The sequence below is a fragment of the Sorex araneus genome, chromosome 11 (genome assembly GCF_027595985.1).
Source record: "Sorex araneus isolate mSorAra2 chromosome 11, mSorAra2.pri, whole genome shotgun sequence".
Lineage (NCBI taxonomy): Eukaryota > Metazoa > Chordata > Mammalia > Eulipotyphla > Soricidae > Sorex > Sorex araneus.
This window is the reverse complement of record NC_073312.1, coordinates 1,871,370-1,885,416: the sequence shown is the minus strand read 5'-3', so window position 1 is coordinate 1,885,416 and position 14,047 is coordinate 1,871,370.

The following is a 14,047-nucleotide window of genomic DNA, read 5'->3' as shown; positions in this document are numbered from 1 at the left end:
GCCCCGCGCCCGAGGGCGCCCCGGCACGCTGAGTCTCACCTCTCGGGGGGCCGCCGTGGACGCACACCCTGTCCTCCCCCTCCCGCGCCGGGGGCTGGACAGGCTGGACGCCCCCCTCCCGGCCTCAGTGAGAGTCGCGCCTTCCTCGCACGTCTCAGAGCTGCTCTTGGACTCTGAAACACGCGCCGTGTGGCACAGGCTGCCGGGACTTGGCCGTCCCCGAGGCAAACGGCGTTCAGGTGCGTCCCTCGCGCCGCTCTCCCAGCTACGCTCTCATTCACTCTGCACAGAGACTGGGATCTGCTTAAACACATCCATTGTATACGATTAACACACGTGAACACAACCTGGCAGGTCTCTTTGTGCCCCAGGGACGGACCAAGACGCAGGCCGAGGCTCGGGTGACAGGTCAGGAGCTGGCCCGTGTCACGCAGGCGCGGGAATCGAGGAGAGACAGGCAGGCGGCTCCGTGGGCGAATGGCAGAGCACTCACAGGCCTTCCTGGGGAGGAGAACCAGGAGACGGAGGGAAAGGTTCCTTCACATCAATGCACGGGGAGGGGATTAAGCGGCAAACGGCTGCGTCCCGGTGTCAGAGCCAGAGACAGACGCTTGCGGGTGCCTCGGGTGACACAGGGCCCGGGAGAGGATGCGGGTGGGGCCGAGGAGGAGGCCGGAAGTCAGCCCGGAGGGCGGGAAGGCCTGTGCGACGGCACAGCTGCAGCAGCTGACGGTGTCGCTGAGTCTCGCGGGCGCACCCACAGTCCCGTGCGTGTGCAGGTTTGACGAGCGAGTGTGCAGGCGTGTGCCCGCCTAGAGACCAGGCTCTCACGGACCAGGCCACCATAAAACTGCGGCGGTACACATAAAACTCTGACGCAGGCTTCCTTTGTTTGCTTTCGGTGTTTTGCTCTGAATGTCTGTGCGCACGTGTATGTGTGAGGACGTGTGTGCACACGTGTGTGTGCATGCACATCTGTATACATGCGTGTGCATGTGCGTGTGTGCGTGTATGCATGCGTGTGCCTGTGTGTGTGTGAGATTGGGGTCGCAGTTGCCGTGCTCAGGTCTCGCTCCTGGCTGGGACCGGAGAGGCCAGCGCCTTCCCACCGGACTCTTGCTGGCCTCCTCGTGCCTGGACGGTTCTTAGACCCACTCTCTGTGCTTCTCTATGTTACACTTTTCAAAAGGGAGAAAGTCATCCTGGCCATAGTCGCACAGACTCAGGTGCTGTCTTGCTGCCCGCCCTGTGGATCACTGCGCCGAGGCAGGTAAGAATAGTTGCATTTCTGGACATTAAAAACTCTGGTGGACAAATGAAAGTTACCAACACTCAACGCAGAAAGCTTGTGTGCGCCTCTAGGAGAATCGGTCTTCAGCTGCCGCATAGAAAGGGGGTCCTCGGACCAGAAAGAGAGGCGTGAGAGAAATGGGCCGTGATGAAGGGGAGGGGAGCACGGGAAGCATGGGGAGCACGGAGAGCACAGGGAGCACGGGGAGCACGGGAGCATGGGGAGCATGGGGGCACGTGGAGCACGGAGAGCATGGGGAGCATGGGGAGCACGGGGAGCACGGGGAGCACGGGAGCACGGGGAGCATGGGGAGCACGGAGAGCACAGGGAGCACAGGGAGCACGGAGAGCACAGGGAGCACAGGGAGCACGGGGAGCATGGGGTGAACGGGGAGCACGGGGAGCATGGGGAGCACAGGGAGCACGGGGAGCATGGGGTGAACGGGGAGCACGGGGAGCATGGGGAGCACAGGGAGCACAGGGAGCACGGAGAGCACGGGGAGCACAGGGAGCACGGGGAGCACAGGGAGCACGGGGAGCACGGGGAGCACAGGGAGCACGGGGAGCACGGGGAGCATGGGGTGAACGGGGAGCACGGGGAGCACGGGGAGCACAGGGAGCACAGGGAGCACGGGGAGCACGGGGAGCACAGGGAGCACGGGGAGCACGGGAGCACGGGGAGCACGGGGAGCATGGGGTGAACGGGGAGCACGGGGAGCACGGGGAGCACGGGGAGCACAGGGAGCACAGGGAGCACGGAGAGCACAGGGAGCACGGGGAGCACAGGGAGCACGGGGAGCACGGGGAGCACGGGGAGCACGGGGAGCACAGGGAGCACGGGGAGCATGGGGTGAACGGGGAGCATGGGGAGCATAGGGAGCACGGGGAGCACAGAGAGCACGGGGAGCATGGGGTGAACGGGGAGCACGGGGAGCATGGAGGGGTCTGTGCCCTCCCGGCCAGGGGGCTGTCACACAGACCAGGCCAAGAGCACACAGACACGAGCCCTCTCCCGGTCTCCGAGGCCGGGAGGGGCGCGGTCTGGCCTGGCCGCCCGTGGAGGAAAGACCCTGACCCTCCCGTGCGGAGCAGACCCCCCCCCCCCCCGGGAAGCTGCGGCCTCCCACTGGGCCCCACTCGCCCGTGGGGAGTTGCTTCTTCTGGCTGGTTCACCTCATGGCAGCAAACTGGCTGCAAAGGCACCGGGCCTCTCGTCTGGGCCACGCTCAGTTCACAGTTTGCCAGTCCCTCTGGCCCCGGGAGGGAGGGACGGTGCTCACAGGGGGCCCCTTCCTCACTCCTGAACCCGGAGTCAGGCTCACCCCTGTGAAGGACGCGGGTCCCCGGGAAGGGCGGGCGGGAACAGCAGTCCCGGGAGCTACGGACCCGCCTTTGGCTGAGAGGGCCCAGCAGGGCGCGTGTCCGGCGAGAGGCCCCCTGTTCTGCCTTCACCGGCTCCACGGACGATCAGAGGCTGTTTGTCGGCAACGGTCTCCTCGGGATGGAGGGTGGGGCGCGGGTCTCACAAGAAGGAGCGACGGGCCCCAAGGTGGCCGGGCCCAGGGCAGCCCCGGCTCCCCCATCCTCGGCTGGCCCGAGAGCCTTGGAGACCGTGACGTCGCCCCTCACCCAGGCTGAAGGTCATGTGGCTCCTGGCCTGGAAGCACTGTACCGGGGCCAGCGCTCTGCCCTCGGGAGGGGACACTGTCCCGGGGTCAGGCGGGAAACGGCTCAAGTGGCGACAAGAGCCGAGCCGGCGCCCGCCCGCTGCCGTGCGCCCCCACCAGCTGCGGGCAGCAGCTCCTGTTCAAAGACGTGCACGTCCATGACCCAGCCTGGGTGCTAGGGTGGGTGGGACTCCCCCCTCCCCCCGCGGGAGGGCCTGGGGAGAAGCGACTCGACTCCCATGTCGCTAAGGCCCATCGCACGGTGCCCGTCTCTCCGGGAAGAAAAAAAAATCCCGAACCTTCCGTCACCCCCCAGGAAAATGCCCAGCTGGCAACCCGGCCAGGGGCGCCTTCCGCCCCCGCTCCACCCGCCCCTGCGCCCGCCCAGGAAGCCCCTCCCGAGACTGGGCAGGGAGTGCGCCACCTTCTCTTGCACCAGGGGGCTCCCAGGGACAGTGCTGGCCAGGCTGGGGCGGGGGCGAGCCCCCTGGGGGCGCGGGCGGCCTGGCGGGGGGGGGGGAGCTCAGAGGGACACTCCCGGCCCCGGGCACTTTCCTGGGCGCGGGGCAGCCTCGGCCCGGCTCTCTCCATGCTGGGCCCAAACGAGGCCGCTGGGCACGGGGCTGGCCACAGCTCCCGACACAGGCCCCCGTGCCCTTCCGAGGGGCGCGGGGGACGGGCTCCTGCTCCTCCCCCGCTGGCACACTCAGGTCACGGCTCGTCTCCACCACCAGCCCCCGGCACTCGGGCTTTGGAGAGCACTGTGCAGCCGAGCCCGACCCTGCACCCCGGCCGGGCCCACGGCTGCTGCCCAGAGTCTCAGTGGGACCCTCCACTGCCCCACGGGCCCAGGGTCCTCCTGGGGAGGCGGGCGCTGGCCCCCGGCGGGGCTGTGAGAGCAGCCGGGCGACCCCCGGCTCGGGAGATGGACTCCGAGGGCCTGACGTCCCTCCAAGGCCCAGAGCCTCGGAGCCCACAGACAGGCGGGGGGCAAAGGGCGCCTGCTCCTCCCTGGGTGCGGCCGGCAGAGCCCCCAGTGCCGCCTGCGCCCGGGACCCCCATGGCCCCCTCGCCGTCTGCTGGGCGTCCCCCCTGTACCAGCACCTGCGCCTCTGCACGGCGCCCAGGGCCCGAGCACCCCGAGGGCAGACGCCCGCACCCAGGGCGCCGTGTGCGGGCCGGGACTCCCTGCCCCGGAAACTGGGGGCACTTGTTCTAGAAGCCGAAGTGGGGGTCGGCTTGGGTGGGGGGAGCAGCTAGGAAGCACGGGGGCCGGGGCGGGGGAGGGCAGAGTCTCCGAACAGGCCCCACTTGTGCAAAGGTCCTGCGCAGACACGAGCCTGGGCAGAACCGTGGGGGGCTCGGGGGGAGAGCGGAGGGCGGCCCCTGCCTGCGGCAGGGGCCCCGCCGGGGGAAGGGGGGGCCCTTGTCCTCACGGGCGGGGCGAGGGTGACAAACTAAACCACATGCTCCTTATCCTTCGCCCAGTTCCGTCCATTTGCACAGGACTTCGAGGAACCAGGCCCAGTTCAGGCCGGGGAGCGCCGAGGGGCCCCTGCAGGCCTGAGGGCTTCCCCGCGTCTGCCCAGTGACTGGACTCTGTCCCTCGCAGGAGGCCAGCGGGAGGCCTGGCCCCGAGTCTCTGGGTGTCCGTGACCAGCGTCGCGGCCCTGACAGACGCTGCCCTCCCGAGATCTGACCCCCCCCCCCGAGTCCAGCCACCCTGTCCACCCCAGCCCCTGCCCACGGCCCACCCACACACACACACCCTGGTCCCACCCCGCACCAGCCCCACATGCTGTGGGCAGAGGGGGAGGAGGCCCGAAATAGCGGCTCTTCCCGCCTCCTCCGCCACCGCGGGGGCCTTGGCCGGAAGCGCATCCGTCTCGCCCTCTGTCCACTCCGAGACGCCGGTGGCGTCTGGAGGACAGCGGCCGCCCCGCACACGCCCGGGGCCCCGCCTCGCCCTCCCGACCAGCGTCACCCTCGCCTGTTCCCTGCGGGGGCGTTTGCCTTGGCAAAGAGCCTCCAGGGGCCCGGGTCTGCTCCAGAGGGGAGCGCAGGACTTGCCCCTGGGCTAGCCGGCCGCCCCTGCCCCAGCCTCGCTCTCGCCGCGTAGCCCCCGCTCCCCGCCGAGAGGAAAACCACACCAGTGATTGAAAGGTGTCCCAGTTCCGAGATCTACAGGCAGTCGGGAAGGCTGGCGCTCGGCCCAAAGTGCCTTTGCAAACCACCTCTTCAATATTTTCTGGCCCGAACAGTGTCTAAAGCCCGCAGTGCCGCCCCCGAGGAGGGAAGACGGATCCCCTCCTGTTGCTGAGAGCCTCTGCTCGGCCCCCAGGCCCCCAGGTGCTGTTAAGTTTCATTGTGATCCAACACCCCATCTGCCAGGCTGCGGCCTGGGGGGGCGCTCAATGCCAAATTTATACAGGGCGATATTTGCATGCAAATATGGAGCTCCGAATGAATGCTATAATTAGTGTCCGGAGGATTCGCAGCTCCCGGTCCTGACGCCCTGCACAATTTGGGCAGGCACCAGCGCTGGGGAGCTAAGTGCCTATTTTTCTCCTTTAATCAGGCGCTGCAGAAGCTTGATTCGAGGCAAATGCCGAGCAGCCAGGCCTGTCCGGAAGGTGGAGACACCCGCTCGCCTGGCTTCCTGTGTGTTGGGGGCGTCCACTCGCCCCAGCCTGCAAGGTCAGGCAGCTGAAGAGAAGCAGAATCTCCAGGGGTGGGAGCTCAGAGGCAGGAAGCGAGTAGAGTCGGAGGAACCACCTTCCCGTCACCTGTGTCAGCCTGGAATCTGGGTCGCCGTCCAGTAATTAGGTGAAACAATTAAAAGCTGATGTTTTTGTGAAGGAAACCAGCAAGAATTAATTCCAACTTAATTGAAGTGAGGCAGCCGCTCTCTTGGACGAGTTGGTTGGAGACTAGGGGGGCTTGGGAGGGGGGAGGGGGTTCAGGCGGCTCAAGAGACTGGCCCCCCGCCTGGTTTCCTATGATGGTGGCAGTTCCTGCCATGAATGAGTGAGTGAGTGAGTGAGTGAGTGAGTGAGTGAGTGAGTGAGTGAGTGAGTGAGTGAGTGAGTGAGTGAGTGAATGAATGAGTGAATGAGTGTATGAGTGAATTACTACATGAGTGAATGAGAGTATGAATGGGTGAATGAGTGAATAAATGAGTGAGTAAGTGAATGAGTGAGTGAGTGAGTGACTGAGTGACTGAGTGACTGAGTGAGTATACGAGTGAGTGGTGAGTGAGGGTGCAAGTGGGAGTGAGCGAGTGGGTGAGTGGGTGAGTGGGTGAGTGAGTGATCAGTGAGTGAGTAAGAGTGAAGAAGAGTGAGGGGGTGGGTGGGTCAGGAGTGGATGAGTGAGTGGATGAGTGAGTGTGTGAGTGAGTGTGTGGGTGTGTGTGTGAGTGAGTGTGTGAGCGAGTGAGTGTGTGAGTGAGTGTGAGTGTGTGAGTGAGTGTGTGAGCGAGTGAGGGTGTGGGTGTATGAGTGAGTGTGTGAGTGAGTGTGTGAGTGTGAGTGTGTGTGAGCGTGTGAGTGAGTGTGTGAGTGAGTGTGTGAGCGAGTGAGTGTGTGAGTGAGTGTGAGTGTGTGTGAGTGTGTGAGTGAGTGTGTGAGCGAGTGAGGGTGTGGCTGTGTGAGTGTGTGAGTGTGTGTGAGGGTGTGGGTGTGTGAGTGAGTGTGTGAGTGTGTATGAGTGTGAGTGTGTGAGGGTGTGGGTGTATGAGTGTGTGTGAGTGCGTGAGCGAGTGAGGGTGTGTGTGGGTGTGTGAGGAGGCGAGGAGCAGACTGTGGGCTGTGTCGGGCTATACTGAGCGTGTGCACGCAGGCGCCCGCCTGTGACAGGGAGCCTGGGGGTCCGTGTGGCGCTGGGGGCAGCGGGCTGGCCCTGGGCCCCGGCTCTGCTCGCCCAGCCGGAGTCGGCCACAGAGCAGCCAAACCTTGTCTTTCTGCCACCTTCCAGAAACGTCCGTCTGGAACACGCCCTTATCCACAGCCTTCCTGTCCCGCCCTGCCGAGCCCTGTGTGTGTGTGGGGGGGGGGGGGGGAGGTGAGGTGGGGAAGCAGCCCCCAGCCCCTCCCAGGGAAACCCAGTCCCCAGCCGCCAGGCGGGTGCTGGGGCGGCCGAGGCCACTCGCGGGCTGGGGACGGAGCAGTGGCGGTGCCCAGGCTCAGGGAACCCACGGCCCGCACGGTCCGTCCCCCTCAGAGACCTGGTGGGGGTCCGGCCGCAGAGTCTCGGAGCCGCGCGCTGGGGGTCTGCACCTCCACCCCGCGGGGGGTCCGCGCTGCTCTCGCAGGCCGGCCGGGCTGAGGGGCGCGTGGAGGGAGACCCCCAGGGCGCCGTGAGCAGCAGGCCGGGTCCTCGCGGGTTCCCAGTGCTGGCCGGGAGCCGCGTCCTGATGTCCTGCGTGACGCCAGCGGACGTCGCCGCGTCTTGGCCGACTCCCCTCACGGTCAGGCGCGTTCCTGGGCACTGTGCCGTGGGGTCGGAGAGGGAGGACAGAGAAGCCCGAGTGGGGTGGGAAAGTCCCCCAGCCCCAGGGGCTTGGAGAAAACGGTCCCGAGTCCTTCCGTCACCGGCCGCCCTGGGGCCGGGTCCCTGAGGGGCACCAAGATTGCCCGTTGCAAATGGCAGCTTAGGAAGCCCACAACCATCGGAGCCTGTCGGGCGAGAAGGCCGCCACCGCCAGGCTGGGAGCCGGCCCCAGGGCCAGGGCTCAGGAGGTGAGGGGCTGAGGGGTGGGGTCCCTGCAGCAGGCTCAGCCCCCACGGGAAGAGGTGCGAGTGTGGGCCCGGGGGACTCGGAGAGCCCAGCCGTCTGCCCAGTCCCCTCGGCCAGCGGCTCCTGGGCCGGGACTGCCCCCACCCCCGGCACCTGGTGGGGACTCACGCGCGTAGCCCCGAGGGACGGAGGTGCCACCTCACTGGGGGACAGGTAGACCCAGGCCCCCTGCAAGCCCGAAACGCAGCACCAAGGAGGAGCAAGGGGGGACCAGGACCCGAGAGCTCCCTCGGTGTCCCTGTCTGTGGTGGCACCAGGATGGCCCCGGCCCCAGGCGTGCACCCCCCACACCAGGACCCCTCACGGCGCTTGGCCTGTTCCCACCTGACCCTGCAGGGAAGCGGGCGGTCAGCCGGGCCCAGGGCCTGGGGCGCCACGTGCTGGGTCGGCAGGACAGAAAGAAGCGGCTACTGCCTCCCCCACACCCCAGGTCACTGGGGGCCAGCAGGACCGGCTAGTCACGGCCACCCACGGGGACACCAGCCCCGAGCAGCTGGGGGCGGGGCCGGCAGGAGCTGAGCGCATGGGGACGCTTGTCGGGACCGCGCTGTCCTGCCCCCTGACACTGCCGCCCCTGGCCACCCTCCGGGGAGCCGGGCTGTCTCCACCCTGCACCTCCCGGTCCTCCCGGAAACCCCAGCCAGGCGCCAGGCCAGGGACTCCAGGCCTGGCTGCAGCCCACCCCCAGGGGGCGCCAGGGGGCAGGATTCCTCGGCGAGGCGCTGGGGTGTGTCCCGCCCGGGCCCCCCCCTCAGTGATCAGGAACAAGTGGGACAGGGCTCTGGGGTCCACGCTGTCACGAAAATTCTTAATGAAATTAAAGCGCGCTCACTGGCGGCTGCTATTTCTGGCTCCCGGTGGCGGCTGCCAGGGTGGGTCCCGGTGCTGGCGGCCGGCAGCTCGGGGCGGGCCGGGCGGGATATTCAGAGCAGGAGCCGAGTCCCCCCGCCCGGGAAAGGCCTGTCCGCTGAGGAGGAGTCTCTCGGAAAGCCCAGCCCAGCCGGGGCCAAGGAGCAAAGCTGCAGGGAGACACCCCCCCCTGGCCCCCCGGCCCAGCAGCGGGGGACACGAGCTCTCCCCCTGACACACCCCTACTGGGTCTGATGTGAAAATGGGGCCGAGCACAGATCCTTCCAGAAGCTCGGCCAAACTGCGTACAGCAGCGGGCAGGACTCTCCGACACCCCCCCCCCAACACACACACACATTTAAAATTAAACCGTGCGTTTAAAGGAGAAAACGGTGCTCTCTCTAACTTCCCGTGTGCGTCCCGTTCCCGTGCCTCGGTCCTGTGCTGGAATGTTCCGTGAGCCGTATGGGAGGCTTTTCCTGCACTAAAGGCTACGTACTTTCTTTCCTCCCCCTCCCCCTTTTTCTTTTTCCAACTCTCCCTCCAACCATTCCTCTTCCTCGGATGGGAGATTGGCCAAATCCCTGGCCCCACCTGTAACTCAAATGTCAAGTCAGGGTCACTGGCGCCCAGAGCCCGGCCCCCCGGCCTGCCCAGCTCCCCAGGTGGTACTAAAGTGCTCGTCTTCCAGAGCCGTTCCCGTTCCTTTCTGCTGAAGTGTTTTTGCTAAATGTCACCGCCGTGCATGCTCGGGCCGCAGCTCAAGAACACTCTGAAACGTCTGATTAATTCTCCCGAACGCCCTGACGGCAGCGCTTAGCAAACGAAGCCCAGAGAAGGAGATGACTCACCGCCGAGCCCAGGGACCCAGGCTGGCCTCCCGCTCTCCGCTGAGCTCAGCCCTCGGAGCCACATGCCTGCCACTTGACACTTAATTTTAATTGAACACATACTATTAAACCCAAACTCGGGTCTGAGTCTCAATTACCTGCGCTTTTTGTCTTTAAAAGGGAAAAGAAAGAAGGGGGAAAAGGCCAGGGAGTCACTACTCCCTGTATTTATTGGGGACCATCTGTTACCCCTCTAATTAAAGCCCACTTGTAATGAGCTAGTTAGAGCACAGAATGTGTCAGGTCCCGGGTATTATTCGCCAAGCAGTTGTTGCGGTACCTGAGTGATGCCTTCAAATCCTATTAGTCGAACAAAGTGACGAATTAGGATTTGACCTGCCCCAGCAACCTGCAGTGGCCCGTCCCTCTGCCCGGCGTGTGCCCTTGTGTGTGTGTGCACACGTGTGTGTGTGTGTGTGTGTGTGTGTGTGTGTGCGCGCGCTTGCTCAAATATGTTGCTATTTCTACCTAATATATAGTCAGGTGGCCTCTCCTAATTGCGTATCAAATCTTTGCCTCAATTTTCAACTGCAGGTGATTTCAAATGATTAAAGATGCGCCACAGGGAATAAACAAAAATGCTTACATGCAATTATTTTTAATTAGTATTTGGCTATAAAGTGTATGCCTTCATAAAAAAGTCTGTTATTCACATAAACATCTGTTACCATACACACAAGGAAACTCTGAGTCTGTCATCACAGCACCAAAACAGCAGCACGGAGGGAGGCTGGGCAGGAAAGCCGACGCTCCAGTCCCGAAACAAAAGCTGTGAGAGTCGGGCTGCCGGCGGGCGGACGGGCCTCCACCTCGAAGGCGGAGGGGCTCACAATCAAAGGAAGAGCGGCCGCCGCGCACCGCACTTGAGAAGGTTAAAATAGATGGAATTATTCCCTGCGAACAATAGAGTCTCCACGCACGAGACAATTTCAAACGCTTTTACTAATTTTGCAGCCCTGCACATCATCAGGCGGTTTCCTGCCTGCCTGCGCTCGGCCGGCTACTGGTTTTCCAGCTCCCTGGCACTCTTATTTGTGTTCATTAATTCGTCCCGACTTGGGGAGACGCCGAGGCTTAAATCCCAAAAGCCGAACGTTTGCCTTGTTCCCCGAAAGCCTCCAGCAAGGGGAAAGACAGATCCACGTTTTTAAGTGAGCGTGCCCCCAACCACGCTCAAGGAGAGAGATGCAGGGAAATAAATTAATCCGCCGTAATTGATAGGTGGAGATAAGGCTGCTCTGTGGAATACGGAGAGGAAAATGAAGGGGCGGTGTGAGACCACCTTGCCATGAATTACTGAGTCGGTGGGAATTACCGGCTCCAGTTGGCAGGAGCACTTGGAAACCCCAGGCCGCCCCGCGAGCGCGTCCTGCCCACGCCCTGGTGCTCTGTCTTTTATCAAAGCCACAGTCGTGTGCCAAAAGCGTCCCCTTTGCACGAGGAGGCAAACGGCCTCTGAACCACAGCCCTTGTGCACGGCCCCACACGTGCCCTGCTCTGTGTGGTCCCCGGGGCGAGCCAGGCCCGACCCGTCCCTATCGGAGAAGGCGGGTTCATGGAGGACCCGGCTCTGTGCACAGAGACCAGGGCGAGGGCAGGCCCGGGTGCCAGGCCTGGGTGCAGGCAGCCACCACACGCCCAGCACACCTCCTCCAGCTGGGCCTCCCAGAATGCCTCTCTCTGGAGCCTCGGTGCCTCCACACCTCCCCCAGGAGCCCCAGCGCTCCAGGCCAAGCCAGACGGCCACTAGCCACCCCGGGCAATCCAGAAACATAACCAAGAGCCACGGCGAGGGAGAGATAAAGGGGGGCTAACCCCCTGCATCACCATCCCCAGATAGGCCATAAATAGCACACGATGACAGAGAAGGCAGCGTCCTCAGCCGCCCGAGCGGGGCACCCTCGCGCCTCCCGGGCACTGGGGGTCAGGCCTCGGCCTCTCTGCCTTCCTCTCCGCGCTGCCTCCCTCTGGGGGTCGTCTACACCCCCAGACCTGGACCTCCCGCTGCCCTGGGCCCCGGGTGCATGGGGCCATCCTGGTGGCAGGACGTGGCCAGCGGGTGGACGGGCAGACACCACCAGGGCCCCCCCACCCATCGCCCTGGGATCTCGGTCCCCTGCATCCCCCGGGGGCAGAGTCACAAAAACACCTTTAATGAAGGAGCTGAAACGAGGTGACTTTCCTGGGTGAGGCCTGGCGTGGAGGGAGGGAGCGTCAGCCGCGCGGCCACACCCCCAGGGAACCTCTGGGGCTATTCCCTGCAGGATGGGGGGGCCGGGGGGAGTCCGGGGACACTCACGCGGGGCACGGCGGCGTCTGAGGTACGAGGAAATGCGAAACTAAGACCGTGATCGGCCGATAATAATTTAATCTTCTGAAAGTCCAGGCCATGCCGAGTAGCCATCTAAGCGTCGACCAGCGGGACCACCCGGGAGAACGGGCGGGGGGGCGGGGGGGGGTTGACTCAGGGAGGACTTTCTGCACTCGTTTTGAGTATTACATTCCGGGGTGGGGGTGATTGCTGCGCCGTCCCCAGTAGGGGGGAGGCGGGGGTGCTGGGGGCGACGCCGGCTGCTGGGCCCGGGGCAGGCTGGCCCCAGAGCTGCGCTCCTGCCTCCTCTGCGCCTCCTGCACGGCCCCAGCACGACGCCTGGCCACCACGTGCCCGGGCCCTCCGCTCCCGCACCAAGGCCACAGGCATGCACAGGCCCCCGGGGACGCTCTGCACACGTCCAGTGCTCGGGAGCATGGAGCCTGCCCAGATGGGCCACGGCCTGGTCAGTGAGGGGAGGCGTGGAGCAACGCAGGGAGCCTGCCTGGAGGAGGAGCCCAGGGCGGACACCCAGTGCAGCGTCCCCGCCCTGTCCCCAGGGGGGAGTCCGAGGGCACGGGAGGGTCCGCAGCAGACGCTGACTTGGGGAGGCCGCGTGCTCCGGACACACCGTCCACATGGCAGGGCTGGATTCCGGCTGGGCAGGGCCGCCCCGGCCGTGCCTCCTGCTCTCGGCTGCTCCACGCCCGTCCAGCTGCACAGGAGGCTCTGCCATGCCCATCCCCTGGTGACAGTGACCCTCGTCCAGGGCCATCAAGCACCCCCCTCCCACCCTGTGATGGCCCACAGTTCTCAGGGCTTCTTCCTGGATCAGTGCTCAGGGATCACCCCTGGGGGCCCCAGGAGACCACGTGGGCCAGGGGGAGCCGGGGCCAGCCGTGGGCAAGGCCGCGTCTTAGCCCTCGACAGGCCTTGGGTAAAATCTGAAACGGGAGACAAAGGCTCGCTACAGCCTTAAAGCACAGACCCCAAGGCCGGGGGAGGCGCCAGACTTGGGCGCCAGATTGGCTGGGCCGGGCCTGGCTGGGCAGCACTGCGGGTCCCGGCGGCACCCAGGGGCCTGGGAGACCCCCACGGAGGCCGGGCGAGGATTCTCCCATGAGTCTCATGTCTCCTCGGGCCTGTGAGCGGGGCCTCGGGAAGGGGGCCTCAGCACAGCGGGGTCCGCCGTGGGGGTGGGCGGCCAGAGAGGGGTGGGACTGCAGGCCCAGCCTCGGGGGGCGAGGAGGGTCCACCCCAGGCTGCAGCCCCCTGGCCGGGGCGTGGCGCCCCGTCTCCGTGTCCCGCCCTGGGCGTGCTCTCCAGGCTGCTGCATCACCCTCACAGCAGAGCCCCAGTGAAAGGGCCTCGTCCAGGCAGCTCTGGAATGCGGGTGGGGCCCCGTGGGTGGGCCTGGTCCCACAGAAGGAGGAACCACAGCCCTGAAGGCCCCCGTGCTGACCCCGGGACCCCCAAAGCCCCAGGCGCCCAGGGCTGGTCTCAGATGGCACAAGACTCGCCAGGGCCCAGCAGGCGGGCGTGGGCTGGGCGCCCAGCAGAGGTGTCCGGCAGAGGGCAGAGGACAGGGGTGCTGGGAGACAGTCACTGTCCAGAGTTGCACTGGAGCAAGGGCAGCGCCGGCCGCCAGCCCAGGGACGCCCACAGCGCCCAGGCGGGGGCCCGAGGGGAGCTCGCCCCACGGGCTGCACCCTCCCTGTGATGACCTGTGACCCCTGCACTTTCACCAGCGCCTCAGGAGGGAGAGCGGGGACAGGCGTGGATGGAGAGGCGGGGCGTGGCGTGCGGCGCAGCAGGGGTGCGGGGTGCCGGCCTGCGGGGAGGGCTGTGGGCCCAGGCGGCCAGTGCTCAGCAGGCTGTGTCCTCACTCTCCTCTTCCCGGCCGTGTGTGTGCGTTGGCCCGGGGGCGGCTGCAGTCCCCACACGGGCCCCAGTGGTGAGTGTCCCTGCTGCAGGTCACAGAGCACGTGCCCTTCTCTCCCCTGCCTCGTGCCCACCCTCTGTGAAGAAGCCACCAGCCCAGGGGAGGAGGCTCCCGGCAAGGAGGTGCTCCCATTCAGTGCTCCCCGGCCATGCTCACAGGACTGTGCTCACACCCCATGGACACGTCCTTGCCGCTGGCAACAGGACGAGGCGGGAGATTGGCTCCTTCCCGGGCCTCCAAGACCCCAGAGCAAAGAATTCACAAAACCCAAAAATCGCCCCAGTCACAGGCGGCCAGGCCT